Below are 26,815 nucleotides of genomic sequence, written 5' to 3' on the forward strand. Positions count from 1 at the left end.
GATGGCCAAGAGGCATTCCACGAAGGTTCGCAAATCGATCCTGACCGATGATTTCCAATTACGCTGAAACTTTGCACCGTTGTTCCTTTTTAGTAAAGGCGCCATTTTGTGCTCTCAGTTTTTCATATTGAATCACGAATACTTTTTGAAAAGGGCCTTTGTAAAAATAGAACTAATGAGATTAAATATATATATTGCCGCAACGCTTTGTTCGATTGATTTGGTGTCTTCAGCAAAGTTGTAGATATTATTTTGGCAGTTGTGTAAAAAATATACACTGTAAAAAATCTCGTTTCTATCACTGAAAAAAAATATTTATTATTAAAACAGTTAATTTCTCAAAAAGTGTCTTCAGGAAAGTTATGCAAAATTAAAATGTGATTCTTGAAAAAATATACACGGTTGAAAAACATGTGTTTTTAATGAAAATTTAAAAATCGTGAAATTTTCAATTTTGTTTTTGAGTTTACCATCACCAAACTTTGCCAGTTTGTAGCAAACATTATGAGCTTCATTGAGGCTTAAAACAAAAATTTAAAAAAATGCATTTTTTTCGAAATTAACTTTTTTAATAACAAATATAATTTTTTTTCATTGAAACAAACGAAATTTTTTACAATTTAACATTATTGCCAAAATAATATCTACAACTTTGCTGAAGACACCAAATCAATCCAACAAACCGTTTCAGCAATATATATTTTTTAACTCATTAGTACTATTTTTACACAGGCCCTGGTAGAAAAGTAGTCGTGATTCAATTTGAAGAACTGATAACACAAATTGGCATCTTTACTAAAAAAGAACAACTTTGCAAATTTTCATCAAAATCGGAGCCGACAAATTAAAAAAAATTAAAAAATTCGTCAATCTGTAGAGAATTGCTCCCAACAACGACTCACAAAGAGCTACTGATTCCGATCAATATCGCTGCGGCTTCTTCCTCCTTCTATGGATGCTCATGTGGGCTGCAGCTCGCTGCTTGCAGTCAGCCTTTCGTTGTGTACTGAAGAACACCACCACTCACCACGCGGTGATTGAATAAACACCGTTCGGTGAGACCAGAAGGAATTCAACTTTGAAATCTGTGTTAGGGAAATCGCTTTTCGCAGGCAATCGGTGATAATTTTAATTATCATAGCAACAATTGCACATTTGTGCAATTTTCAATTTTGACATTTTGAGAAACGATACAGTCTATAATTTAACAGATGCGTAGAAATATTTCTGATCCATTGGTTATAAAATTATTGAAATTAGTCCAGGGGCAGCTGAGTTATTAACGTTCAAAATCTTTCATAATTTTGTTACATGTTCCATTTTCGGTTTTCACAAAGTGTACCCCATTTAGAAATCACAGACGTAGTCCTACGTCAAAATCAAGGCTACTATGCAGTGTTGGAAAAATCCTCAATCAAATTATATTTTCCGCTCTCATACGCTCTCAATATCACGCGTGATATTGGAACAAAATATCATGCTTGATATTGATTTTACAAGCTCCTTTGATGCTGCGAGACAAAACAAGCGGAGAATTGACTACAGTCACCCCAGTATTATGGGCCAGCTAGTCAATATTATGGGTCAGTCAGTTCAGTGTGTTAATCAAATGGAAGTGGCCCATAATTGTGGGTGACCCACAATACTGGGGTGACTGTATATAGACACAAAAATCATTCCGTTGCACATCGTTTTCTTAGAAAGAGAAAATAAAGTTTGCTATCTCTTTTTACTGTTCACCGAAGGGACTGCTGCCAGCCGTTAAGGAAGTTTCGGTTGCGTTCGGGTGTAAAGCAAAAGTCATTAAACTCAAACTCACCACAGTTTGTTGAGATTTGCAGCTCGGGAGCAGGGTTACCAGAATGTTTTAAACCTTATCGGTATCAAAGGTTTTAAAAAATCGCTATTTTTCAGTATTTACTTTTTTAATTAATTTTAAATTTTTGCCATTTTTGAAAGCGAAAGTTTAAACTTTTGGACTATGATCGGAAAATTCCGGAAGAAAACTCCGGGGAATGTTTGAATTAGCTTCTTGAGGAAGCTGAAAACAACATCCAGAGAAAGAAGAAAGAAGCTCTCCTGGAAGAAATTTGAGGAAAGTTCTAAGAGAAGTCGGAACAACCGCGGAACTTCCAAGACATAAATTGAGAAACTTCTGGCGAAAATTTAAAGAAACTTTCAGAAAAAAATATTGGATTTCCCATTCAAAGGAAGACAGGAAAGTTTCGGAAATCAGAAGTAAATTCCAGAAGTAGTCATTTCCAGGGGAAGCCAGAAGAAGCTCGGAAAAACCTTCGAATAGAAGTAAAAAAAAACAACTCGCAAAATTCCAGAAATAGCCGAAAGAAATTTCTGGGAGAAGTTTAATTGAACTTCCCGGAGAACATTAAAGAAACTTCCTGGATACGCTGGTAGAAACTTCCTAAGGTAGATTGGAAAAAAAAATTCTGGAGAAAGTTGGAAGCCAGAGCGCTTACGGAACAGTCGAAAGAAACAAGGACATAATTTCGGAAGAAAGAGCTCCTGGGGGATGTTCTAACAATCCAGAAATTTTTCCAAATGATCATAACACATCCCTGAAGACCCCGCAATGCCCCTGAAGTTTTTGGAACATTCCTGAAATGTACCTAGGAATATTCCATATTTCCTCGGAATTCCTTAAATGTTCTTATAATTTTCCTTAAGTTGATAGGGCTGTTTTTGAGTACTCTGCTAATCTTTGAAATACTTGGAACTTCCCTGATTATAATGAGGGTCATTGAAAGTCTCTAGACTTTCTTGAAGATTACGGAATTTCTTAAGTGCTCTCACAATTTTTCTTCATTGAAGTTCTCTGATCCTTCCGATTTTTCTAATTTTTAAAAGTTATCAACACGAAACTTCCCATAAAATGTTCTCACAATGTGCTAATGTTCATGTAACTTCCCTTACGTTTCTTAAATTTGCATGAGCCCCTCGGAACATTGCTGAAATTTTTGGAAATCACCTGAATATCTCGGAACTCCTTTAAAATTTCAGCGATTTCCTTGAAATTTATTGACCTGTCCGGATGTTCTCGGAGCTTCCTATCCTGTCCTGAAAACCATTAAATTTTCCGGAAGTTTTTTGGACTTGTGAAGTATCCAAAATATTTATGATGTTTCCTTAAGTTCACTGGAGTTCGCTGGACCGGGTTTTAGAATTTTAACAGAAGTTATTGAAACATTCTTTAATTTATCGAAACTTACTCAAAAGTCTGGACTTTTCTGAAGTTTCAGAACTTCTTAAAAGCTCCTGCAGCTAGTGTGGATCCGCAATCAAAATCTGGAAGCATCCCTTAAGTTCCAGGACAGTTGAAAAAATCTGGCGGGAGAAGATGGAATAATCATTCGAGCGAAGACTGAAGAAGCTTCCAAGGGAAGTCGAAATAAGTCGCCGAGAGGAATCGAAAAATTAATTAATTAATTAATTTAGCTTTATTTAGGAGGCTTTTGGAATCGAAAAATAATTTACGATGTAATGTGGAAGAAAATTCCAGGGGAAAGTTGGAAGAAAATTCAGGAAGTTAAATGATGTTTAAAAAGTATTTCCCGATTCCCCCGGAATTACCAGAAAGAGCCATCGACTGTTTATCGATTCATGGGTCGTCAAAAACGGTGAGAAAATTTAATCGACAGAGTATCCATAAGACATTTTTGAGGATGATTTTTTTTTTTTTTTTAGAATTTTGAAGTCTAAAATAATTTGAAATATTCAAAAAGATATAAGTCTGTCACAATAATTTTCTCCGAAATTCGAGCGCGGGCAGGCAATAATCATTTTGGTTATTTAAAAAAAAAATCGGTATAAATCGGTACAAAATCTCAAAAACAGGTATTCTGAGGAACCTTATACGGAAATCGGTATAAATACCGATAAATCGGTATATCTGGCAACGCTGCTGGTGAGTTTTGTTAGCTTGATATTCCGAGAGCTGCGATATCACAGCTTGCTAAATCAACGGCAGCTGTATGCTTGTTGATTTTTGTCAACGAAAATCAAGCGTGATCTTGGGCATTGGTGAGATTTGATTTTTTGATATTTTCCCAACACTGCTACTATGTCATAAGTGCAAGATGCAGTGTTGTCCAGAAAACAGTCAATTAGTCATATCAGAAAGTTTTCGGCTTTGAAATCAATTAATAACTAATTACCTTGAAGGAGCAAAGATGTAGATGATAAAATTTCAAATAAGAACAGATAGCATTATGGCGAAGGGCGGAACGATGAGAACGAAAATTTCGCTTTTCCTATCCTTCCCCAGGGTTGAAAAAGCATTTCCTTTCAAATTCAAATGACGCAACGTAGATGGTACTTGAGTCTCGAAAACAGAAAAGAAGAAAATGAGGGCTTAGGGTGGATGCATAAATGACGTAGCATTTAAGGGTGACCAGCCTTGTAGAAAAATACGCTACAAAAGGAAGGGGGTCCGACGTTGGTGTTTCATCGAACACTCCCCCTTGTAGCGTATTTTGCATCTTCCCTTATGTGATTTCACATTGCATCGATAAATAGAACATATGTGTGGATCATTTTCAGCCATCGAAAATATCGATTCGTTGCATTTAAATAAGCGAAAAATATTAACATACTGTGGGTGAGTGTATTATTTGGAAATCTTTCACCAATTTTGTAATGTTGAAAGCTACTTCTTGATCTATTTGAATTCCTTTATGGTAAATTCACGGGATTCCGTTGTGTTGGGCTTCTGACCAGTTTCCCCATTTTCTGGATTCAGCAGATATTTCTTAATAAATTGGCGATTCTTGAAGGCTTTCTGCATAATATCGCACTAAATTCTAACCGAAACTACCCGAAACAAGAAAAAACGGAACAAAATCAATACATTTCTGACACCGCACACTTCGATCATCCTTGAAATATTGCTGAGAATATTCATAAACGTATCCTAAAATAACACACATGAAAAAACTCGGGCAATCATTTCATGACGACATTTTGAAAGGCAGTTCCAAAATTCTGACATATAATTTGTCATATAAACCATTTGTGTATTTCGATGCTTTTAATCCTATTTAACACCAACACGGCCAGTGCACAGAAAGCATCCTGGAAAATGATGGATATACCTCCACACCATGTCTATTTGATGTATGTTTCACATCGAACATACGCGTTTTGATCATCAAGTCTAGAAAGGTTAAGTGATGCTCCATTTTCCTCTGACGGTTGAGATATGAGCACTTATTCTTGCCCTAGCCATTTATGGCCATTACTCGCTTCCATTTGATTATTTCGGTGATTCATGCAAAAATTGCGTCCAGGAATGAAACATAACTTCATTCAAATTGTAGGTGAGTGTTTTCCCACATTCACACGAACCAGCATGAGCACTCTCCGGAATTTTCATGGAAATATGTGATGAACATTTTCAAAAATGAAAGCAAATTGGGTCGATAGTATCTTTTCAATAAACTATTTGAATGATTTGATTTAAGACTGATGAAACTGCATGCATAAGTGCTCTCACTCTTCAAATCAAATAATAGTTTTTAAATTGCAGTCAAGTCAAATTTTAAAACCTCTATCGATGCTCAATTCATGTAATGCCTTACAAGCATGATTTTATTTTATTTCAAAATCATTATTAGGGCCTTGTCAATAGGCACGGTATTACTTGGCATACAATATACAAATAAATGCCTTGGTCGGCATAGAAAGCTTCTAATTAATAACGGTGGAAGTGTATCTAGAACATTACGTTGAGAGCTGACAAAACGCTCGCTACAGAAGCGTAAAAAGCCTTGATAAAGAAGAAGATGTGGCTGTGCTTATTTAATTTTTTTCGTAGTTATTGAATCCTTCGACATTGTACGGGTGATTTTAAAATGATTACACCAGTAGGGAAATTATTGCCTTTCTCGTACATGTAGGTGTATCGAAAGACCGTAATAGCACATTAAAAACACATTTTTGGTCTAAGGCGCGGAGGGTCAAATGTCATACATATATACAGCTCGACGGGATTTGAAACTGAATGAACGATTTTTAAATACGTTCTGACATTCCGATGAAGCGATTAGAAAAACGATTAAAAAACAATAGTTGTTTACAATCGAAGCGCGTTTTGTTCCTTTTGATTTTTAGCGAGTATGACAGAAATGGGATCCACATTATAAAACAGTGATGAACCCTATGTTTTGATTGGATGAATGTGATTCGTAAATGACACTGCAATTCTAATTGTGCATCCAGCCAGGAGCGATTCAAAGACATGACGTTCACAAGTTTCTAGATTTTTTATCTCCTCTTCCTCCTCTGTCATACTTATTACATGTACTGTCAGGGGACGGCCCCGGCGTAATGGCCAAGGTCACGAGTTCAAATATCATTCCCGGACAAGTCACAAATGAACCAAGAGTGTTAAAGTGACTGTAATAAAAAAACACGTACTATCACAAGGATCACCTCCCCCAACCACCTTAAAAGTGGACGTCATATTTGATTTTGTTTTTGTAGTTTTGTATAATTGATATTTATGCGGATTCTGTAATGAATGGCAAAGTATGCTAATTCTGTAGCGGGAACATCGGAAGAGTTCATGTAAAATATGTTTATGTATTTAATTGATGTCTACTCAATACATTCAACTATATTATTTCTATAAAATATTGCTATAAAAGATGCTTGTTCATTACAGAAAATTTAAACTGAAAATTGAAATAAATTTCAGTAGATACACATAAGGGAAATGGATGTAATGTTGGCCTAAATGCCCCTAATTTGGGCCCATACATAAATTCAGCAATCGACTAAATTATCAATAGTGACCAAAAATATTCATTAGTACCGTCCCAATGACGCGTTCATATAAATAAAATTGATAAATAGCAGATTTTTAGCGATGGGCCCAATTAGCTTTAGTTTTAGCTGTGGTAATTGATATTTCAATATGAAGTTTGAAATGATAACGGCGGTATAATGGCTTTACTCAATCAAGAAAAATACGATCGTGTTTTATTTTTACACAGGATTATATTGACTTTTACTACTTACCATACTTGACCAGTTTCAAGTGGTTATTTTGACTCAGCTAATTGAATGAATTTAAATTAGCCAGGCTATGACTGCATGCGTGCAATTTCCATTCCAATTGAAATTCAAGGCTAAAACACGTCTGCACAATCCAGCAAGGGAACGAGCAAATATCTAACAACCGAATCGGAACGGAAAAATATGAAACGAAAAACCATAAATTTGAGTAGCAATCATATTTTTCCCTCAAATCTAATGCTCACCTGTCTGTGAATAATTCTTCCAGTCATCCATGAGTGACGCTTAATTTTTCTCATTGACTAAATTTGCTTCGGCATCAAGGTGTAGGAGTCCTGAAGCAATTTCTACTTCATTTTATGTATTTTGAATCCACTTTACGATACCAACCAGTTGCCTGTCCTAGGGGCAAATTCGTTCTAACTAGTTGATTTATTTCTTCAAACGCTTACACGCCCGTTGTAAATAACTCAGAAACTGAGTCAAGTTGACTCACTTTATTTCTTCCCATACACATTTTACACAGTTTTGTATAATGTGGAGTAACTCAGAGATATAAGTAACTCTACTTTTTACGAAACTTAGTATAATTTGTATGGGAAAAAAAGAGAGTGAGTCAACTAGACTCAGTCTCTGAGTTACTTTCGACGGGCGTGTATGGTATCTTTCACAAGTGTTCTTCGTTACTGTTGTCTCAATTTGAACTCTCCGTTTGCCACTTGTTTACTAGCAACAACAGCTTCATCAAAAATCACTCCGACTAATACGAACATGCTATCATCAATTCCCTCCTCTGCGCAAACGAATTAGGTAACGTTGACACCGATATGTGAACCTATGAGCTACTGTCCGCACACCCATTACAGCATCCAATCGGTAACTCTCGGGTGAAATGTTTCCCTCTAATGCTGCCCAACGTTGATCCACTTATATTCCGCACAACACTATGCCAGTTTTATTCAATCAGCGTGCATCAATAACATTCACTATGAAGCAATTCCTTACTGGACCACTTTTCGTGATTCGAAGCAACAAGCACTGTAGATTATGCCGAAGACAAACACGAATCAAAAATTACGCCCGTCGGCTGCCACGCGTGGTGTACTGGAGCAACGGCTACACCTGTGAAATGCTCGATAACCCGCGCTATACTGAACACAAAACACACGCGGTATCTTCTTTGGCCAACGTACCGTCGTCGGCGTCGTTCGCAAATTGAAACCATTCACAAACTCAGAGTTCATTCGGTTCACTTTGCCCTAGCAACATGGGGTGAGACACGTTGCTGTGTAACACATGTGTAGCCGACACTGTTGCATGAACTGCACCATTGATTTTGGATTTGTTTTATATTTTTGAAGGGTAATTTTCATTGGTTAATTTTCAGGAAATTCAAACCCTTCTTTTTTTGACGATATCTATAGAATAGATTTTCTTCTGTTAGTTGGTGTTACATTGCACATAATGCAGATCAAATCCTGAGGGACGTCGGACCAGCAAAAATAAGTAAGATAGATGGACAGAAATACGACGTATGTTAGAATTGTTCTCTACAGAGTATTGTTGTTTATTGAAAACATATGAACTAACGCAAGCCTCAATACACTCAATAGAACCTTACATTAACACGTTGCAAATAAGTATATTACCGAGAATTCTCTTACGAGTATATCTAACTATAAATTAACTTTCGTAGTCCTCGGGAAATACAGTATTTAAAGCAACTTCCCGTAAGTGTTTAATACATATTAAAGTAATAAATTGAAAATAACATGAAAAACGAATTTCCATTTGCGATCCTGCCGTATCAACCAAACGCAACGACCCCACTGATCATCCATCCACCCTTTCATCAACACCCAAGGTTAACGAAAACTTATAAACGCCCAACGAGTGCTGCTTGGATGCGCGAGTGTATGCAACCCGGTAAATTATCCAGTAATCGTTCATATCAGTCGGTATTTCAATTAAACGGTGATTTCCCAACTGCACATATACAGTAATACCTCCATTTATGCGGTGGGTGGTACCAACCGCCCACCGCAGTTTCCCGACTGCCCTTCGACCAATTATGCTGATTTTTTGTATGTGATATAAACTAGTTATCCAAAGAAAATCAGCTCAATTGGTTAAAGGACAGCCAAAAAATAGCGGTTTGTGAACGCAAATGGAGGGATTACTGTACTGCAGACAATTACGGGAAAGCAAAAAACCAGCTAAACCTGTTCCATTCCTTCATTGCCGGTGTTTTCAGATAAATGAGATGTAATAAGACGTTCAATAATGATTGAATTTAATTACTTAGACTATGCACTGTGTATATTTTCTGAAAGAATGCAGCAGCCATCGAGCCATCTTCGATAATGCAGCTGTTCAAGTTTCTAACGACTTATTATAGCCCTGGTAATAAATGATATTCAACGCAAAACAAAGAAGCTCTAGGTTGTAACCCGTCAAACCTTCAAAACAAAACCCACCACCACCATCGAATATGCAATATTTTGAGCGAGAATTCCTTTGAAAGACGCTATATGTATGAAGAGAATTGTTTAATCAACAAAACAAGCATAGCACAAAGAATCTCATTGATTTTCAATAGATACTGTTTAATAAGATGTCCCTCAATCGACCTCCTGCTCATTGTTCGAAACGTTCCATTTCGGTCGGCAGGACTTCTTCTTCCTCGCATTTTGAGCTTATAGCTTATCGCACATTAGCTTATTGCGTGCTCTCAAAGTGGTGTTCTATATGCACTGCTGTAACTTAATCAGTGACTTTCACATATCTTCACACAATCTGCTGTTCTATTTTTGCCAGAGCAGGTGCTCGAAGGGACAAAGTTTTGGCATTTCTGCGAGTTATCCGCATTTAATCTATCTTGAATTGTTTGTAGCATTCTTTGATAAATTGAATCATGATATCTACACATATCTACAGTTGACATTTGTCTGCGTTGTGATTCCTAGAGATTTACCAAACAATTTATTTTATTTCAATATGATAGCAAGAAAATACTTGCAAAGCGAAATATGTATCACTTGAATTTTATTATTCCATTTTCATTTGTGTATCAACATGCAACGATTAAAGAGCAAGAAGCCAGAAAATACACAACAACACTTTGAAAAAAGTTATTGCCTTTATTGAAACATGTTACTACTACACACCCACCACATTGACCCAAAGCCATAACGTGGTATTTTACGACATTACCGCAATAATAATAACAATAAGATCGTGAAAAATAACAACTCATCTAAAGTGTCGAAACACGATTGGAAGGCAGAAAAGGAAACAAGTTTCCTTCGCTTCCAATGTTCGCTCAGGATTGGGAACAATTTTCCTGATTATTTCTTTTCGTTTCAACTATGTATAATGTTAAGAATACCATACTTTGATGCCCTGTTAATGAGCTGGGATTTAATTTGAGGTTTTTTGGCTTTGGGTTGACGTAAAACAATCCCGTCCATGTTCGCCAAACTTCTTTCATTCAATGGTGGTATTTATGTTCAATGAACATGTTACAGGCTGCCTTTTTTCATAATTATTCGGGCTTACTGTTGGGATCCAGAAACCACGTTCGGCCCGTGTTCAGAAATTGATACGCAATTACTTTGAATCGTGAATTTAATTATTTTTGCAAGCTCTTTAATGTGCAGAAATGAAAGAAAACATTTACCGAATGGTCATCACAGACACATATTTCTAGTTGTTGGTTTTTGGTGACGGTGCTTCCGGATGGCAGCTGGCAAACTGAGATATCATAAACATCTTTTTTAAATCAAACTTGGACAGCCATGAGTGTACGAGCACTGTACAGATTTTTAATATTTCCTAAATTGCAGCTATAAGGACTGTTCATGTTATAAAACGGACATCAAAAACTGTCTGTAACTTTTTCATGTGTCACTAGGCATATGTACGGATTATGAGGCAAGCAAAAACATGCATTGCCCAAATTGATGATAATCAAATTTATTTATTTGATTATTGATTTAGTTATATATTTATTAATTTTTTAATGTATTTTTTATTTTTGTTTTATTAATTTATTAATTTATTAATTTATTTATTTATTGATATATTTATTTATTTACTTTTTATCGATTCAATAAGTTATTTATTTATTTTTTATTTATCGATTTATTTATTAATTATTAATTTATTCATTCATTTATTTACTTCTTTTTAATTATTTATTTTCAGTTATGCTCATTTAACCACTTCATGTAGCTTCACGTCATTCGATGAAACAGCGACGTGCACGCAGGCCACAGATGAACTTGAAGAATTTTGCTCCGTTTCTTGACTACCGTTAACCGGGGGTAAATTGATCACTGGAGTGAAATTGATCAAACAAACTGCAGAAAATAAGTTCATTTCTTTGAAAATTTACGTTTACCTTTCACCAATATTTCTAATCTTCTTCTCCTTATTCGCATTTCGCTTATTGCGTGCTCTCAACTTAGTGTTCTAAATGCACTTCCACAGTTATTAATTGAGAGTTTTCGATGCCAATGCATGAATTTGTATATTGTGTGGCAAGCAGAATGATACTCTATGCCCAGGGAAGTCGAGACAATTTCCAACCCAAAAGATTCCCTCAACTGGACCGGGAATCGAACCTGCCGCCTCCGGCTTGGTAATACCGTACCTTTACTGACTAGGCTATGAGGCCCCTACCAATATTTCTCAATAAGTTTGATTTTAATGGGAAGATCACCACTCCGAAAAAAAAATACTTACGTTTGATTACCTAACTGACTGTAATGAAGCTATATCAATTATTTTAACGCTAAATTAAAGCTAAAAAAATTTGCTTTCGGTAAAATAAACACCATTTCTCAGTTAGATTAGTGATATTGCTGGCACAACCACTTCAAAAAATAGTTACATTGCTTAAAAAATTAGCTGAAATTCAATATTTCTTGGATATAAGAAAAAATATAAACAAACTTTTAATTTACAACAACATCACTAATCAAAAAATAAGCAATGACACCGATAATGACCATGCATCAGAACCCTAGTATTAACCACTTCAAACTATGGAACAACGAATAGAAGATTAGGAATCACATAGATGAACTAATTCATTTTTTCCTTGTTTCAAGGTCATCCTCGGTGGACAAAGCCGAGTCTTATCACTATCATCAAGGCATGAAAAGTAATAAGAACTAAGATGTGTTCCTGTGATTACTGAAAAATCCGGTTCCCCTAGTTTGAAGTAGTCAAGACTAGGAATCGGTGATATATCTTACATCCCGTAACGTACGAAAAGGTGATCTACCGACGTTACGTGGGATCTGCCAATGCTACTTAAGACCTAATGCAATGTTAAGCTTGAATTCAAGCAGTAACTGGGATGTTACTATGATTGATAACGATGTGTGATTGAAATTGCAACTTTTTTGATATCAAGATTGGTATCCTTTAATGTATTATCCAAGAACGAATATTTATAATATGAGATAATCATTGCAGACTTGATAATTCATGCGAGCTATCGTAGAACGAACAATGTTGTCCTCCTACATGAATTTTCATCATAAGGATGCTCGCTTAAACGCCACAATATTTTCAACAAGTTATGATCCGTTTCTTTCCTTAATTAACGCCAAGTCCGAGTAATGCCAAGATAATTTTCTCAACCTTAATAATTACTATTCTGATTGTTTCCGAAATTTACGTTGGGGCCAGAAATTTATTAACTGCCTCTCCATCTTGCATATGAAACACTTGTCTTTAATCCCGTTATACAATGTATTCCCTGTGCACATGTGAAAAATTCCTTCCGAATAACACGCTTAATCGCTCACTCACACGTTTCGAATTTAACATCCCAGGTACTCACCCCGTAGTGATAACCTTTTCGTGGTACGTTACGGGATGTAAGATCTACCACCTAGTCCTGACTACTTCAAAAAGGATTTTTAAGTAATTAATCAAAGGGACACATCTTAGTCCTTGTTACTTTTTATGCGTGTTAATAGTGATTGCCTGGATCGAGGATGACATTGAAGCCAGGAAAAAAATAGTTTGTTAGTCTTCATCTATGTGATTTTTAATCTTCTATTCGTTGTTCCCTAGTTTGAAGTAGTTAAGACTAGGGTTCTGATACATGGCCTCAGACTAGGGTTCTGATACATGGTAACCAATAAGCCTTTTTGCCATATAGAGTAAGATGCGGCAAAAGCTCAACCTGACTTGAAAAAAAATAAAATTTCTCAAAATTAAAAGCATTTGGAATCAAATTAGCTCCATACACAGGATCCCTCATTCAAGGCATACAACTTTCTCTTACAGAACTTTGATCAGTGTTCAGTCCATGCATAGCTTGAACGATTTTTTTAAACCGAATCGGCAAAAGTTCGTTTTAGCAATGGTTAGTTTTCAAATCGATCTCAGACTTTCCTCGGGATGATGGTTTTGTGCCGTGTGCTCCAACGCAAAGCCCGCGGGTCACATGCGTCTCTCGTGACGGATTTGTGCGACACGCGAAGCATTCGTAATTACAACCATCACAAATGTTTTGCATCAAGATAACTTGTGTGCCAAGAACGATAGCTTGTGTGCCAAGCAGTAGTTAACGCTGATGATATTCACTATTATACTAAAGATAGTTGGTGCATTAAGGGAATTTTTTAAATTATTATTATTATTATTTAGCTTTATTAAGGAGGCTTTCAGCCTTGGGCTGGTTCGCCTCCATTTTTTTAAATCAAGCAGTAGTTCAATACTTGTTTGACGCGTATTTTACAAGTTTTTAAATTATTTTCTCAAATTAGATGGATAAAACCTATAGAGGAACGAAAATTAATTTAGCTGCAACGGCAACAAGTTAGTTGAAACAAACGACACCAGATGCAATGGAAAGGGAGGGATGTGATAAATGTCACTTAATACACTTTTCAACACCACTTCAGTACTTTTAGTTAAAACTTGTTAAAACTGAAAATTTCACAAGAACGAAAACACGTCATTTTCGCAGCGCGGCCGAATAATCGTGCATCGGTGGATTTCCAGTTTCAAACATCCTATCCTATCCTGTTCGTCTCTCAAAACATGCGAGATTGTCTTGGGTCAACGAGTAAGGTAGGAAAATATAATTTTATATTTATAAATGGTAAATTATCATTAGTTTTTACTAACTTTAATTTTATGTGATTACAATTTAGCGCAACCAAACAATATTCGTATGATTTCTACACGCTAAGATGAACATTGCAGTGTTCACTCGGCTGTCGACAAAAGCAGGCCACTCTCGATGTGTGCTACGCGATCGTCTGTTTTCTCGGCAGCAACCATTGTGTGGTCCTCCTCATTGTTCTTCATCAGCAGTTCTTTCGGTCGATGCGTCGTCGACTTTGGAAATCAACCGTTTCGTGATGAGTGTGTGAGTGCTGACCACGTTTTGCGTCCATTGCTGCAATGGACGCGCTCTGACCCTCGTTGGCGTACAAAAATTTGCCATACAATGAAACTACTAGAAGCGGCTCCAGTTCTGATGGAGGAGGCTTTTTGGATAGCGGAAGATAAAGTGTTTATTGTGTTGTACCTTTTGACTATAGTTTTAAGATGTATTGTATAGTGACCAAGAATCCTCGGCTCTGTAAAGTTAATTCGGTTGAGCCTTATCAAATAAATTAATAAACAAAAAAAAAAAAGATGAACATTGGCATGATTGGACTAATAATATTTCTCATTGAAGACTGCCACACTGTCCAAAGCCAATTTCATTGTTATGTTTATTGTTACGTTTTTTTACCATACCTGTCCGTGTAAAAACTGGTCGGCGCTCTGATGTCCCATTGTGATTGCCATTAAGCGTATCGGCTGGTCAGCATGGGGACCGCTATCGTATGTAGGAGCAATTTTCTTTTAAGAACACCGAAAGCTGTAAATGTCTGTACGTGGCAGATTATCACAATCAGCAGTGCTTTGTATGGAAAGCAAAACAAACTGAAACAGCGGTGTCGTGGTCAGCTCCATTCTCCATTAGCATCTGTTTATTTTTGTATTTCAAATTTTCGTCGTGTGCTCCGGACATAAACACGGCTAATGAGAGTAGCTCAGTGACTGAGTCGAATTCGGCTCAAAGGTTCACAAAGTGGGGTACTCAGTGAATGAGTAAAATTTGCCTTACTTTTCCAGGAAAAGCTACTTGAATATTAGGAAAATCGAAGAAAATTTTACTCAGTCTAGGAGTATACTAATAGACTGAGTGTAATATCTTTAGATTTCCCTCATATTCAAGAAGTTTTACCTGGGAAATCGAGGCAAATTTTAATCAATCACTGAGTAACCCCACTATTTCCACTTTTGAGTCGAATTCGACTCAGTCACTGAGTTACTCCATTGGCCGTGAAGGTCTTTGAACATCGGCGCCATATGCTGTTAAGATCATATGAAGAATAATTTGCGGTGGACAACTTCACCACGCTGAGTAGAGTAAAGTAAACAGTAAGCAAGATTTCTCAGCCGGTGGCATCTCATAGAATATTAAAAAGTTTGCTTCCAATCGCAATGAATAGAAGGTTAAAAATAACACGCGATTCATCTCATTTCAGTATCCAATTCACCGTTAAAAGTGCCTAACAATGACGTAAACATAAGCAGTAAATTTGAATTCCGCATTACAACTTATTCAGTTGAAGAAAATATTTATGAATGAAATTGGCTGTTGGGTTGACCATTTCCTGTTTTACAGCTTATATGGTGGATTAGAAATGGCTGTAGAACATCATTACATTACAAATAGCTACTCGCCACAGCAACAGCAGAAAAAGTTAGGGTCAAACGAATGAAAAAAAAATGTTCCGAAGTCTTCAAATGTTAATTAAGATAATACATAAATCCCCTGAAGAGCACAGTAGGTGGTCCGTTCCTCCCATCGCTATTTGTTGGCTGTTTGTTCAACCGATTGAGCTGATTTTTTTGTATGTGATTAATGTCAACAATAAACAAGTCACTTATAGTGAATCAACTCAATTGGTTGAAGGAGAGCCGAAAATATGCGATGGATGAAGGCGCTCTTCGGGGGATTCCTTCTTCTTTTTGGCTTTTATACATCCCTGATAGGGACTATTAGCTATAAATAGGACGAAATGCGTTTCGATAGCTAAGGATATCCAAATAGAAAGTTGATGAATGCAGGTATGACCATTGTTGATAAAATATTAAAAAAATCAAATCCCATCAATGCCCAAGATCACGCTTGATTTTCGTAACCAAAATCAACAAGCAAGCAACTCCGGATGATATTACCAGCTGTGATATCGTAGCTACGAATATCAAACTAACTAAGCTCGCCGGGGTGAATTTGAGTTTTATGATTTTTGCTTTACATCCTATCGCGACCCGAAACTACCGTCACTGCAGGCAGCAGTAGCTTCGAGTCTGCCATCGGAGAAGAATAAAGAGAGATAGCAAACTATACTTTCTCTTTCTAAGTAAACGATATGCAACGGAATGATTTTTGTATCGAGTCAACTCTTAGCTTCATTTTACATGCTGTGAATAGTCTCGCAATATCAAAGGAGCTTGTAAAATCACTATCAAGCATGATATTTTGTTCCAGCGTATGAGAGCGGACAAATATCATTTGGTTGATGGTTTTACCAAGACTGGATGGCACCATTTGGAATGTTCATCTAGATTTACCGAAATTTAGATGTTTCATAATGATTTAAAAATCCAATAAAATCAGTTTTTGCAAGTGATTCTTAAGAAAAATAAGCGTGGAAAAAAAATTTTTTTCATCATGATAGTAAAACATGGGTATGAAATACCGCAAAACCAGACCTTATGATTTTGATTTTATCCAACTTTTTAAAATGATGAAATAGAAAAATGATTTTACACTTAAATTTTCTTAAGATCACAGGAAAAAAACTGACTATCTACATCTTTTTCCAATATTTTTATAAAAATCGAAATGTGCCAGTTGCGTTAAAAATCAGATTATCTGATTTTTAAGGCGATCGGCTTTGCATGCTTAAAATATTCACACATAAAATAAAAATAAATATAATTTTTTTAAGATTACCGCTCCGAAAAAAAAATAAGTTTTGAATTTTTTTAAATTATTTGTAGATATTTCGAAAATCTAAAGGAAATAATTTATTTTCATTTATTCTGACGCATAAAATCTATGATCACGCCTCCTTCGAAAGGGAAGAAAAGCCCTTGATTTCCGGTCCATGAGCATGAGTTGGGTCGATAAGTAGGGTCCAGGTGTGGAAGATGCCTCCCTCGCATCGGTAGTATTGGTACTCAGTACGGAAAACAAGATCGACGGAAAACGAATCAAGGAAAAAAAATGGTATCATGGAAGAAAGTTGGACTCAAAAAATCGCAAAAATAGTCCTATCGGTTGTGTTTTGATTCCAATTTATTTTATTTTTTCATCACGAGATAAAAACATATTTGTAAATTTTCTCAGGAATCTTTAAAAAAAAAATCTTATTTTCTTGGATTTTTGGTTTCTTTTTCAACATTGTTGTGATTAGCTTTCCCTTAAAGAGCAGTACAAAGCTCATAAAGCTCAATTAAGCATTATTGGTCTATGAACGTTCCTTTTAACCAGGGAAAAGGGTAAAATAATGATTTTTCAGCATGAGTCGTACATTTCATTTCAAGCAACTTTGTTGAAAAAAACTTTTTTGTATCTCTTAAATTGACCGATTTTCTTGAATTGAGTTAGGGTGTCCCTAAAAAATAGATTGTTTTGCTCTAGTTTTCTTATTTCAAATTTCTCAGCAAAGGTGTCTTGAAATAACTTTTAGATCTTTAGAAGGCGCAAACCTTGTGAATATCTTCCGCCGATCAAGAGTTATTGACGTTTTTCTACTAAAAATATGCCCTTTACAAATGTTGGGTCAAGTCTTCTACTAAAAGTATGCCCTTTTCTCTGGTTGGGGCAAACAAAAAAAAGTTTTTTACGGCATTTGAAAGCGCGTATGTTATTCTCAATAATATTAAAAAATTAGGGGTATGTTATTTTTTAAACTCGTATTAAATCAATTTGAATTTATTCATAGTTTTTACTATAATTGGGTATATCTTTTTTATTAGAAGAGATACAGACCACAACTTTCAGTACGTGTGTTCAGCTTTAAAAGCCTTTCATGAGAAATTTCAAATAAAAAAGTTATTGTCAAAAAATGGTTTTCATAGGACCACTCTAATGACAAATTTAAATAAAAGGTGCCAGTACATTTGTTTCAATATTTGCACATTAAGTGTCTTCGAAGAAGTTTTTGTGTTTAAAAATTCCCTTTTTTGGTGTTTGCAAACGTTAGAGGATTTTTAAAACTAACATTTTTGTTTTACAAAATAAATACATGTGTTGTTTGAAAAAGTTGTAGCTAAGTTGATTTCAAGCAACTTCGTGCAACATAAATTTTTAATATCTCCTAACGTTCTCATTTTAGAGTAATTTTTCGGAGTTGACTCAGGGTGTTCCTGGAAAAAAAATAGTTTTTTAGCACTAACTTTTTTATTTCAAATTTCTCATGAAAGTCATCCTCTAGAGACTTCTAAAACTCTTTAAGACGAAAGTTTTATACCAGAATCCGTTGTCTATATCTCTTCTATTGAGGGGAGGTTTACTTGGATTTTTTCAAAAAAAATTGATTTTTTTTTGCATAAAATGAAAGCTACAAGTGTGTAGAATATGTGGCCAAAAGGATTTTACGATCCGAAACATATTTAGCGAGTTATGACGCTTTGAGTGAACCTTTGTCATGCGCGCTGAGGGACGCTACAAAAACTTTAAACGCGTTTTTCTCGAAACCATATTTTTTATAACAACTTAGAGCATAGGGCTTGAACAAATGATCCGATTTACAATCGGAAAATTGCGCTTTGAAGGATACTATTTTTTGTATGGCTTATACCTAAAATGAAAAAAAAATTGTTAGTTACTATTTTTTAAGCAAGGTCAAAGTGAGAAAAAAGGAGTTAAAAAAGCACTAAATTTTCAAATGTCCATAATTTGGTCAATTTTTGTCGGATTTCGTTCTAGTTAGGTATAAGCCATAGGGAATATTATCAACTTTAACCAATTTTTCATTTCAGTTCACCACCAGAGGGTGTGCACTCGAAGTTCTGCAGCAAAACCTGACTGACACTCCTCCACGCGAGCCGCCATTTTGAGCCGCCATTTTGTTTTTTTACCTTCAAAAAATTTCCAAGTATTCAGGAATAGTGGACAAATATAATTATCGAAACCGGAAGTTCGTATGTCTTTTCATTCTCCTGAAAAAAAATTCCAAAGTTCAACTGTTTTTCAGCCAAATTGGAGCGAAACAACTTTGTTTTAGAGACACCCTAACTCCATTAAAAAAATAGCTCTAAATCGGTTATTTCTTTTAATTGGCTTGAAATTAGCTCAGCTTTAACTTTGCCAAAGTATGTATACCTTAATTTCTTCAAACAAAAAAGTTATATTTATGATTTTAATGATAATAAGAACCACCCTAGAATTCATTGTCATAAAACTGAGGGCCTAACTATAAGGAACAACTTTGTAGAAGAGACTTCTAGTCTAAAGTTTCAATTTTAGGCTCAAAACATATCATTCCACCTGAATCTGCATTCTGGACCACTGTGTATTGGTACTCAATACGGAACACGAAATCGACGAAAAAAAAAATGAAGGAAAAAAACCTTTCTAATATCAGTCAAATCAAATTTTAGAACTATGATATAAACTTGAAATGCATTAAAGAACTCGTATGGAAAAAAAAGTACATATAATTAACAAAAACCAAATGACTGCAAAAGGCTTTGTGTAAAAATGCTGGTTCACAGCTGTCTATATAGTATTTTATCAACATAATATCCTACGAGATAAGCAAGATAATTTGCAATGGATCCTACTGCATAATTTTAGGAAACCATTTTTTCAAAGACCAAATTTTTGTATAAATTGAATTTTTTTTTTCTTATTAGGTACGTGGAACTGTTCTATTTCAGACTAATAACTTGGAGTGGAATAAAATTTATCAATTTATCTATACACATTTTGTCACACGCCTGAAAATTTTAAAATAGTCGCAAATTACCCCGTTTGACGGTGCTTTTGACGTAGGACTACGTCTTTCGGGAAGATGGGGGTACAATTTATGAAAAGCGAAAAATGAAATTATGAAAGATTTTGAACGTTAATAACATAGCTGCCTCTGGACCAATTTCCATTATTTTAGCACCAATCGATCAGAAACATTTCTACGCATCGATAACAGTGCTCTTGACTGTTGATTTTCAAATTTAAACTATTGAAAAAGTGGTAAATGTTAAGCATTGTCCAAAAACTTCTAAATAACTAACAAATCCACCAATTACGTACATGCATGTGCTGCTTCCCCAACACAGTCATCAAATAATGGTTCCTAGATGAAACAAATCGAAGTGACATTCGCCTACGATCTCCGGGCGTGTACGAATAGGGGGATACAATTGCGGAACATTTTCTTGCCAATTCAGAACCACACGCCCCCAACGACCACACAAAATGCTGTTTTTTCCGTGCTGAGCACCAATGCTACCCACACCCATGCTTTGCATACACAGTTTTGGTCACGAACTGCTCATTTTCTAATAACTTTGCACACAGTTGACGGAACATAGTTCTTTTCGAAGCAGTAGATAGAATAGAGTGTTATAGATACGTAAAATAAAGTAGATTTTAATGCTAGTAGTAAACTGTATTTGTTTTTGCGTTGTAAAAAAGAGGTGAGAAATGCTCACTACACATCTCGGAATTTAAGTGTTAAATTGATTAGTGTTGATTCAAATGTTAAGCTTCACCTAATCTTCGCATATCTATAGTAAACTATGAGCCTAATCTATCAATTACTTTAAAGAAAAATAAATTTCAACATCTTACCAAAATTATTACCAAATGAGCAGTTGGTGTGTACAACTGTGCATGAACCTGGACCCTACCTATCGACCCATCAACTCATGAACCGGGAACCCCGAAGGAAGGCGTGATCAGAGATGTTATGCCTCAGAACTTCCCGGCACCGTTGACTGGGACTGAACCCAGGCCTGCTGGGACGCTTACCACTACACCACGGGTGCCACTGCTCTCTAGAGTTGTAATCTTGTAACCAAACTAGGAAGCAGGGGATACTCTATATAAATTCTATTCTAACATTTTTTTGAAATGAACTTAGTTGCCCTAAATTATGTTCTATTTGTAGTCTTATCGGTGGGTTAAATTTTTTTTTCCATTTCACTTTCATTAACTGAAGTGGACCCTACACGATTGCTTTTATTGACAATAATCGTATTGTCAATACATTCAATATTTCTGCACTCACATCATCAATATTATTGTCAATAATTCCCCTTCGCGTCAATATATTGATACGTGTGGGGTTCGCTTGAGAAACCCTCATCGTATGCATTCTCCTGCTGCGCGACATCTTCGAAAACGTCCGAACCGTAAAAAATTTTGTAGTCCTACGTCAACAATGCGGTTGTGTCTTGTACACAACCCTGCAACTTTTTCCTCTGGCAATATATGTACATATTGCTTGTGTAACTTGTCACGTTCAATTCCATTTAACAATAATAGGATCAAAGAATTTCGGTATTCATGTTTGCGGAAAGTCGTATATCTTCCGACATTGTCAACGACCATGACGTATGAGAGATCTCCGACCTCATCCAATCATATTTCTTTTTTTCAAATTTAATATGAAATACAATAAAATGTCACCATATGCGTAATCGTCGAATGCAATCAGGCGAGAAAAATGAGTTATGAGTATTGAAATCAATCAACCGAGAACTTTGAATGATACAGGCAAGCCATATGTGACGAAGTCGTATTTTCAACCCTTAATAAGAAGAGAAATAATCGTAGGGTATTTGAGAAAAGCTATATATGGATTTTTTCGGCACATGGCATCAACACTTAGGGTACAATATTACGATGCTACAAGTCTTCTGATTTATAGAATAGCATGAATAACCCCGATATCAGTGAGCATTAAGTTCAAGTGTTACGAGAATAAAGTGCAATCGTAACTCGTAATCGTAAATTAATCGTCCCGCAAAAAAAAAAATCATTTTAATCAAACAAAAAATCAGCTTTTCACTATTTTTTACAATTTTAATGAACATTAGTATCCTGCATCCCTCCTATGACACTATGAACAGCATAAACCGGAAGCAGAAAATGACAAAAAAAGACATTGCTCACCCACCTGCTACGAAGTGTCAGCAAACAATACGGCTCACTGAGAGGGTTCATTTCACTCAAGCCTTGCGTTTCATTCGAGTAGGCCTGACCATCCATCAATAATGAAGGATTTCCTTCCTCGAATTACCTCCACTGGTTTCACGTAGCCCCTGTGTCCGCTAGTTCTGCAATCCAAAACAATGTGGGTTCACTTTCCTCTGAATCATGATTCACAACAGCGAATCTATATTGCCTGCAAACTGTAACCAAAGTACGACCCATCCTGAGCAAACTTTGTTGTTCATTTAAATTCGAAAGCATTATATAGTCGTATACTTGAGAATTTTGTTGAATTTAATGAGAATTGGTGAAAGTTCAGCTTTTAAGGGCATCTTCCATGAAGGGGAACATTTATGTTAAGTAAGAAAAGTTATGAAGTAATGAAATTGGGTTGTTAGCGGAATGCTTAAATAAAACAGCATAAAAGGTTATCTTCCATTTAAGTCCACTTACATGGATGGCATGGCATGGATACCAACATTAATTTAGTTGAATTAAATGGAAGATAACCTTTTTTGCTGTTTTAAGAAAAGTTAGTTGAAATACATCTTTGCTACACCATGGCGTTTCAATGCGGTTGCACGGAATTGAAAATCGCATGACAATCGTCTCAACAATTTGTGACTCTTCATCAAATCCAACGGCGAGGCGAACCAGCCCAAGGCTGAAAGCCTCCCTAATAAAGATAAATAATAATAATACAAATCCAACGGTACGTATGGAAAGTTAAATAAATTTAGAAGTCATTTTTGGTAGAAACATTTAACTTTTTGTTCATACCCGTCCTTCATAACTAGGACGGAATGAGATCAAAAACCATATAAAAACATCTAACGTGCCATGGCCAATTTTTGGCGCAAATGCCAATACTGACGCACTAGCCCTGACAAGCCCAACAGTGAAATCAAAAACATAATTTTCACTTCTACAAGAGCTCACAATCCTAATCACTCCCACCGGACACATAAAATTACCCGTTAAAAAAATAAATATATTATATAGGATACGATCAAACAACCGAAAGTGACGCCCACCCGCCCACTTTCACCTAAGATGTATAATACCGTAGCATGGGCTTATCAGATTGAATCGCGACCATGCTTGCGTATGCTAATGCAAATTCTCAGGACGAAATGTTCGGCACGTAACGCATAAAGAGAACGAATTCAATTTCTTTTCCCACAGCCTACTCAGTTTTTCTTTCGGATTGCTAGATGGCACGACACCAAGTCCAAAACAACATGTTTACTACAAGTTAAGAGCAAGGAAAGAATACTTGAAAATAAAATTCTATGTGGCAACATTTGTCACAGAACATTTTCAGCACGGTTGATTCATTGTATCGAGAAAAACTAAAGCCATGAGCGAGAGAAACAGATTGAACTTTTATCTTGATAAACCGTGTTTTCTCATAATATAGTATTGAACGTATCCTAGGGAAGTGAGGGGGAAAATCCAATCAATATTTACAAAGCTTTTAATCTCTGCCAAAGCAAAACTTAGCTTTTAACTTTAATTTTAAATTTGGAAAATTCAAGTACCTAAGTAAATAAAAATCAACGATGCATTGGATACAGTTTCGAACAGCTTTCCCTGTCGAAAGCAATTCAATCGAGGTGGTGAATGTGAAATTGAAATTCTCCTATAGGTAAGCTATCTTCTGATATGATACGGTGGTGGTACGGCGGATAGGAAACGAAAAACGTTGTCTGCAAAGATAAAACGAATATTCACTGGCACAGTGTAGGCTAGATGTAACCAGAAGACAGCGACGCTTAGCTACTCTTTCAAACACGTAGACGATGCGATATTCTGATAAAGGATAGTACAGTGTTGCTCATAAGACTGTTGGCAGCTAGCAAAATATGATAAGGAAAAAATCTGTCGCCTGGTGTGTTATTCCCTCCGATGGACTCAAGAGAGCAGAATAATAAATATTCGCCTCGCCTTCAGAGCTTTCAAATCAAGCTTATTGTGCGGCAAATTGTATTTGAAGGTTTGTGGTGAAAACTGTGTTGCAGTTCCAAAATCAACTTTTATCGGAGTTCTCAGGAAAGTGTAAGTTCAGCCAATTTATCGGTACTTTGGTACTTCTCCACTTCTTTGGTTATATTGTGTAACATCGGAAATTTGTTAATTGTGGGTGGTTCGATTACCCTTCCCAGAAATTTACATGAATTGGTCAAACGGTGTACAGTGAGGCATGTCATCCGGAAAAACTCCCAGCAGAGCTGTGCTTCGACATGAACACTGATGTACGTTGGGATGTGAAAAAAGAAATTCCTACATCGCTGCATTTCCTCAATCGGAAGGGAAATATATTCTATGAAGGGAATAAAAATATATGCTTTTTGCATATGAGGACCAGATGAATTTCTGCCCCAATCAGTAGGCTCGGTAGTACCCAAGTAACCATAGGCACGTTATTTCGCCTTTTTGGTTATATACGGGCCTCATCAGAACTTGCAAACACTGGTATAGCCGTTGTTCAGCTGTATATAGCCAAAAAGGCGAAATAACGTACCTTTGGTTACCTGGGTTGTCATCCCAAGAAACAATTCACAGTCACAAATAAGCATACACATTGAGTAAATGCTGTATAACAGTGTACAATGCTGAATAAAACAGGATGTCGAATTATGTGCTGAAAAAAGCTCATTGAGATCGATAGATGCGCCTTTATTCCGCCGTTTGCTCTGATATGATTATTTTACTCATTAAAAGCTTTATAAACGTTGACTGTCTTCCTGATTCAGAACCAGAAGTTTGATCTAATAACAAGCTGAATAAGTGTTATTTGCATATACATTGACGCTTTGATTCAACTGTTTTCAATTGCTTTAATAAAATGCTATATTAGACGTCTTATAAATGTTTTCTAGCTCCATTATTAAATGTCATTGCATTGCTCTACAATATTGCTGAATAAAGGTGAATACAGTCAGCAAAATAGCTCATGCGCCCATGTTTTAATTGAATGCTTTTTAAATGCTTTATAAACGACGTATTAGATTTATTATTCCACAACACTGCCCAACAAACAATTCAGAGTCACAAATAAGCATATAGATTGAATAACTGCTTTATAACAGTGTACAATGCTGAATAAAACGGGATTTCAAATTATGTGCTCAGAAAACCTCTTTGAGATCGATGATGCGCCTTTATTCCGCTGATTGCTCTGATTTGATTAATATACTTTTTAAAATCTATACAAACGATGACTGTCTTCCTGATTCGACACCAGAAGTTTGATCTAATAACATACTGAATAAGTGTAATTTTCACATACATTGACGCTTTAATTCGACTGTTTTAAATTGATTTAGTTACATGCTTTATTTATACGTCTAATAATTGTTTTCTAGCTTCATTATTAGATTCCATTGCATTGCTTTAAAATATTGCTGAATAATGGTGAATACAGTCAGCAGAATAGCTCTTATACCACTATGCGTCCATGTTTTAATTTCATGCTTTGTAAATGCTTTACAAACGGCGTATTCATTAATTATTTCACAACACTGCTTCAGGCTAACAACAAAACGAAATTGGTAGCATAGTGGTTACCGTTTCCGCTTTCCAAGTAGAAGGTCGCGAGTTCAATCCCAGCCTCAACCCTTTTTTTTTATTTATTTTCTACGCCTAATTAATTTTAATCGTAATCATAGATTGTATAACTCACGACAACCAATTCATAGATCTATCGAAAAGAATAGCATCCTTTCCATCGAAATTAGAGAGATGGAGAGGTAACGTTGGTCTCATGTTCAACAACTATGAATGAATTAATCATTCTCACATCTACTTGAATTAGCTAGAGTTACGGCTGGGAGTGCTGATAGGTATTCAGATTCAAGCTTTTATTGCTTATTTAGCTACCCATATGATGTTTTCTAGGATAGCTCAGATGGCAAGGCAAGCGGCTGGTGATCGGAAAGTCATGGTTCGAATCCCATCTAACGACATGTGTGTGTATGTATATATGTATGTAATGAATTTTCTAGTATCTGTGGTGGTGGGTGCGTGCTTCTACAGAAATAAATGACACAACAATCACTAAACGAGAACAACCCTCTGCTCTGTGCCGTTCTTATTTTCGGATTAATTATTCTGTAGTTGAATAATCGTTTAATAAATGTATAATAGTGTCTAATTAAACATTACTTCACATGAGAATCAAGCGTCTTTATACACCTTTATACCATCGCTGTCTAAGGAAGTAATGATGTATAATAGACGCTGAATAATCAAAAAAATTTGATCGAATAAGCTCTGTTACAACTTTTGTAAGTCGAATAAAAGCTTCTCGACATACCTTATTCAACACCAAATATTTCGATGTTGTGGTTGAACAATTTCTCCAGATTTGTGTGAACAAAGCCTGAACAGAAGTTATTATTAAAAATAGTACAAGTATTATTAAGCATGAAGTGGAATAAAATCGTCAAGAAGTCGTTTCTTCAATAGGCAATTGTTTATTGGGATGTCACGGGTAGAAATGTACTCAAACGTATACCCTCC

The 26,815-nt window shown here is 35.8% G+C and overlaps 1 protein-coding gene across 2 annotated transcripts in view; it reads right to left on the bottom strand.

Annotated features, from left to right (window-relative positions):
- LOC135697172 (pyrokinin-1 receptor-like) overlaps positions 1-7,435 on the bottom strand; it is a 44,409-nt gene extending 36,974 nt beyond the window's left edge. The window contains exons 1-2 of one of the 2 annotated variants that reach the window (XM_065216793.1): positions 7,278-7,435; positions 7,036-7,188 (exon numbers count right to left, since the gene is read on the bottom strand). The gene's annotated coding sequence lies outside the window, so the exon portion shown is untranslated. The remainder of the gene's footprint in view (positions 1-7,035; positions 7,189-7,277) is intronic. The other variant, XM_065216794.1, reaches the window with a different exon arrangement.
- Between the last annotated feature and the right edge of the window lie 19,380 nt (positions 7,436-26,815).

Source organism: Ochlerotatus camptorhynchus, unplaced genomic scaffold (assembly GCF_037179485.1).
Source record: "Ochlerotatus camptorhynchus isolate MF236.1 unplaced genomic scaffold, CSIRO-AGI_Acam_v1.1 ptg000067l, whole genome shotgun sequence".
Classification (NCBI taxonomy): Eukaryota; Metazoa; Arthropoda; class Insecta; order Diptera; family Culicidae; genus Ochlerotatus; species Ochlerotatus camptorhynchus.